Genomic DNA, 6,000 nt, shown 5'->3' with positions numbered 1-6,000 from the left:
CAAAACCTTCACTGCAAATCTACCACTTTGATAATCTGAAGGGAAAGGTGATTCATTCGGCTTCAACACAATGAAACAAATGTGAGAGTGTGTGTATATTGATGTTGGGTAACTATGTGAGTAGAATGCTAGGCATGCAGATGGTGTGTACATGAGGGAGCATACTCCTCTGCTGACTGATCTGTTTTCACCCTGGCCCTGACCCATTTTCTTGGGGTAGCACGGTGGAACGGTGATTAGCACTGCTGCCTCACAACTCCAGGGACCTGGGTTCAATTTCGTCCTCGGGTGACTGTCTGTGTGGAGATTACACTTTCGCCCCGTGTCTGCGTGGGTTTCCTCTGGGTGCTCTGGTTCCCTCCCATAGTCCAAAGATGTGCAAATTAGGTGGAATGGCCATGCTAAATTGCCCCTTAGTGTCCAAAAGGTTAGAAGGGGTTACTGGGTTACGGGGATATGGTGGAGGCGTGGGCTTAAGTAGAGTGCTCTTTCCAAGGGCTGGTGCAGACTCGAAGGGCCGAATGGCCTCCTTCTGCACTCCTTTTGCATTCTATGACTCGATAATTCTATGACTCATATCATAGCAGACGTCTGCTAGGGTTCATGGTTTCAAAAATATTCTACCAATGGCAATAAGGAAATTCTGGTAGTGTTGCAGGAGGGAGATTATCCGACCACTCAAAGAGGTTTAAAGAAAAATTGTCTTCAAAGAGCAAGAAGCATTGTAAGGATGGACAGGAAAGCCCCTCTTAAATGTCCTTCTGGACTGGTTGGAGGAAGTCATAGGGTAGTTAAAAGGCGTCAGCTTCTTTCACTGGGATAAATTTGAGAATTTAGTGCTCTTACTTGGAAATTAAAGTGAAAAGAAAGTACTGGGAATCCAGCCTCGAACCCTTCCACTGCCATTTTCAGCTGGCAAGCAGGAAAGGAAGGGGAGGTCATCAGCAGTCCCATCAGGGTAATGAGACAATGATAGGCATAATTTCTTATATTCCCTGCTGTGATCCTACATGACAACAAGAATTGTCCCATTTTGTTTGTGTAAAAAAGCATAAGGGCCCGGAAGAGAGAGTAAAAGATAATACAGAATTCGGGGTAATCAGAAAATACAAAGGGGTCCACATAAGGTTTGCAATAAAATGTTGCATGGAAATGTACCAAGTGTGATTAATTAACTTCAGATACAAATAAAGCACCTGCGAATACGATGCCATAGCGTTAATGGAGAACGGGCTCAAGGTGCACTAATTGGATGCCTAAAATTCCTGGGTACATGCTCTTCAGGACAGATAGGGAAGGAGAAAGAGGAGGATGGATTGTGGCTTTGATGAAGGAACAAATATATTGCCAGAAAAAGAGAATGTTCTTTTGGGGTCAAAGGTAGAAACAAAAAGCAATAAAGGGAATATTATGCTACTTGCTGTATTTTAACGACCACCAAATAAAAGTAAAGTAATAGAGGAGCATATTTACAGCAACATTACTGAGAGTGACATTTACGATACAGTAGTGATTATGAAAGCCTTAATTATCCCAATATTGAATTGAGCAGTGACTTGTTAAGGTAAGAGAGGGGCAGACATTTTTGAATAATGTTTGGAGAGCTTCCTTGATTAGTACGTTTCCTGCCCAATGAGGAACGAGCCATTCCTAGATCCAGTTCCAGGCAATGATTTGGACCAAATGGAGAATGACACAATGGGGGTGAAAGTCTCAGCAATAGTGATCATAACATCATAAGGTTTAGACTAATTGTGGAGAAGGGCAAGGGCCAATCTAGAATTTTAAAAAAGAACTTAAGTGGATTTGAGCTAATTTCAATGGATTGAGGAGTAATCTGACCGGGATAGATTAGAGTCAAAGACTGGTTGGGGGAAACGTAATGGAACAATGTTTGAAAAGAAGACGATTCAGGTAGGATCTAAGCACATTCTTGCAAGGGGGAAAAGCAAAGCCAGAGATGCCTGGATGAAGAAAGAGTTAATGAGCTGAATTGAGTAGGAAAAAATATTGTATGACAGATGGCAGTTTGATAATACTGGTTAAATATAAAAGATAGAAAAGAGGAGTGAAAATGAAAACAAGCAGACAAGATGAAAATAGATTGGTGGCTATTATAAAAGGGAATCCAAAAGTCTTCTGTAGATATATTAACATTATAACCATTCTTAGATGTACAATAGGGCCAGTAAGGAACCAAAATAGAGATCTATTGGTCAAGGCAAAAGGAATGGTCGAGTTATTGAGTACTTAGGATCCATGCCTAAGGAAAGCGACTTTACCAAAGCTACAGTAAACTAGAAGATTGTCAAGGTACTGCACAAAATCAAACAAGATAAAGAAGAGGTGCTATAAAGGCTGACAGTATTTCAAGTGGATGAGTCACTCTATCTGGACGGGGTGGCTTCCTTCAACCATCGAGAATGCTAGGGTAGAAATAGTGGAAGTGCTTGTCACAATCTTCCAATTCTCCTGAGAATTAGAGGTGGACCTGAGGATGGCAAATGTTACAGCCTTCACCAAAAAAAAGAGGGAAGGATAAGCCTGACAATTACAGGTCAGTCAGTTTAAAACCGGTGATGGGGACGCATTTAAAAATGAAGATCCAGAAGAATTGAAACAAACAGCTACTTGGGTAAATATAGATTAATAAAAGAGAGTCAACATGGATTTGTTAAGGGCAAAGAATGTTTGACTAACTTGATTGAGTTTCTGCTTGAGATAGCAGAAGGCAGTGTGACTGATGTGTTTATGGACTTTCAAAGAGCATTTGATTAGAAATCATATAATAGGCTTGTTATCTCAATTGAAGCCCATGGGATAGAAAACAGAGGGGTGGTGAAAGGTGTTTTGTTTTGACTGGAGGGAAATACACATTGCTGTTGCTCAGATTCAGTAACAGGACAATTGCTGTTTTGATTGGGACTTGTGTAGTTAACAGTGAGGAGAATAATAATAGATATTAAGAGGATATAGACAAACTGGTAGAAGAGAGACAATACAAGCTAACTGATACATTTTAAAGAGGTACAAGTAGAGAGACCTGGGGATGTGTGTGCACAAATCTTTGAAGGTGGAAGGACAGATTAACAGAACAATTATTACCCTTAGTGAAAGGCTCCTGGACTTTATAAATTTGGTATATGGTACATAATTCACAATGTCATTCTCAGCCTATACCGAACACTAGTTTGGAACCAGCTGGAGTATTGTAATCAATCGTGAATACCACACTTTAGGAAGAAATTCAAAGCGTTAGAGATAATACAGGAGATATTTATTAGAATGGTACCACAAGATGAAGGAATGAAGTTACTTGAAGAAACTGATGAAGCTGGGTTTGCAGGAGTATGCCATTCAGCGCTTCAAGCCCACTCTGCTGTTCATTGAGATCATGCCTGATTTTCTACTCCAACACTATTTTCCTGCCCTATCCCCCTGATGTTTTTAAGATGCAGAAATCTATCGTTCTCAGTCTTGAACATACTCAATGATTGAGCTTCCACAGCTCTCTGGGACAGAGAATTCCAAAGATTCGCCACTCTCTCTGAGTGAAGACATTCCTCCTCAGCTCAGTCCTAAATGGCCTACCCCTTATTCTGACACTGTGCCCCTGATTTTAGACACCAACCCGCACCTCCCTCCCCAATCAGGCAGGACATCCTTACTGCATCTACCCTGTCAACAAGAATGTTATATGTATAAGTTAAATCTCTTCCCATTCTTCTAAACTGCAGAGAGTAAAGGCCCAGTCTATTTAATTTGCCCTCATAAGACAATCCCTCCATCCCAGAACAATATCTACACATCATCCTGACTTGGAAATATATCGCTTTTCCTCCACTGTTGCTGGATCAACATCCTGGAACTCCCTTCGCACCAGCAGTGGGGATGTACCTACACGAAATGGACTGCAGCAGTTCAAGATGGCGACTCACCACCACCTTCTCAAAGACAATTAGGGATTTGCAACAAATGCCCTTTCCAGCAATGCTCATGTTCTGTGAAAGATTAAAAAAGGTCAAATATTTAAGGATGACTGGCAGAAGGATCAGAGGGTCCGTGAGGAAAAACTTTCTAACTCAGCAAATGGTAAGGATTTGGAATACAATGCCTGGTAGACTTGTAGAAATGTATTCAACAGCAGCTTTCAAAAGAGAATTAGATAAGTACTTGAAGGAGATAAAGCTGCAGATATAAAAGGGAAAGAGCCAGGATGTGGGATTAACTGGATTGCTCTTCAAAAGAGTCAGTGCAGACTCAATGAGTCAAATGGCCTCCTGTACTATTCAATGATTCTAAGATAAGAATACATGTGTGACAAGGGATTTATTGTAAGTTGATGCTCTATACACGATCGTCTCCCGTGTATATTGATATTCTCTTCACATGAACCAGGTCTCCACATTGTTTAGTGCTTTCAGTGGTTGCTTTATTGAAAAAAATGAGTGCTGAAGGCTTCTTTCATTTGAATTGTAGAATCCCTGTTGGTACAAGCATATAAAGCTGCACAATGCACAGGCACCTTGGGGAAACAGTAATAACAAGACCTTTCACATTGGAAATTCAGTTTGGATCTATAGAGAACGAAAACAAAATTGGTCAGTGTAATTTCCTTTCTTGTTATTTCCAACGCCTTGTGAGCACTATTAACAATTCAAGTGACACACTCACACTTGGTAATGGGCTGGTCGCAAATAATCGTGGAAATAAAATGGTACGAATGCCATGATAAATTCAAGAAACTCATGAATACTTCATTCAATGTAGGATTCATGAAGACAAGCATACATTCTATATAATAATTATAAGTGATGAAACTGTCCCACAACACAGCTCAGTGCTTACAATGTTTCATCATGGATTGCTCAGAATTACACCCATTTATCCATTATGTGGGAGGAAAGTCAGGGGGAAAGTAAGTGCTAAAACCAAAATTAATTTGTCGTTAAAATATTTAAAATGATTGGGGAATAATAAATAAACCACTTTCCTTGACATGATTTAAACTGCATCCATTGCAGCATGCCAGCATCTAAGTGTGTCATATATCATTACATTAATATATTATTAACAGACACTGGCTTATTGTTCTCATTGTTAGTTAATCAAGTTAAGAGATATCTCAGCTAAAAGGTAAATTAATTCTTTAAACATCTTATTTGTCTCAATTTCTCATTTAGTGCTCACTCAATGTAACAATGTTGCATATAGCAAATTACAGAAACGCACTTAGTAGAACATTAAACAAATTCTGTAAGCATGATCTGTAATTATCATTCCCCATCCTGGATGAATGATTTTGTATTGAGTACATGTATTGATCAACACAGGGGACTATAGTTCTGCAGATTTAATTTTCATCCTGCACCCAAAAGTAACAGGTATGAATGCACAAATGAAGAAGACCGGTTTCTTATTTGCCACCCTATAAAAGCCAGCTTCCACATTTTCCGTTAGCTTCCTTGGCTGGATGGCTGATTCGTGACGTGGAGTGGCGCCAACAGCACGGGTTCAATTCCCATACCTGCTAAGGTTATTCATCAAGACCCCACCTTCCCAATCTCGCTGCTTCCCTGAGATATGTTGGCCAGTCATCCCTCTCTCTCAAAAAGGGGAGAGCAGCCTATGGTCCTTGGGGCCTATAGCGACTTTTAATGCAGAATAAATAGATGCGTTCAGAGACAAAAATACATTTTTATCTGGCATATACAGATTAACCATAGAATATGAAACCATTCTTAACATGCAACAGCTTTCACACCCATCAATAAACTACTCACTCAGATCTTTCTGAAGGGTGGTACCTCATGAGTCTCTAATCCTGCAGCGTAAGGCCCCTATATTTACTGAGGTGGGATTTCCAACCGGTAGAGTTCTGGCTGAACACTGTGGCGTTTCTTAACAGTGTATCAGCTTTTTCTCCCAACAGATTTCCTGTCCAGACGTCTGCCTGATTGGCAGGGTTGACTCCCAGCAGTTCCAGCGGGGAATGATTCA

This window comes from Scyliorhinus canicula, chromosome 4 (genome assembly GCF_902713615.1).
Source record: "Scyliorhinus canicula chromosome 4, sScyCan1.1, whole genome shotgun sequence".
Taxonomy (NCBI): domain Eukaryota; kingdom Metazoa; phylum Chordata; class Chondrichthyes; order Carcharhiniformes; family Scyliorhinidae; genus Scyliorhinus; species Scyliorhinus canicula.
The sequence above is the reverse complement of the archived record's forward strand: the minus strand, read 5'-3'. Positions refer to the sequence as shown.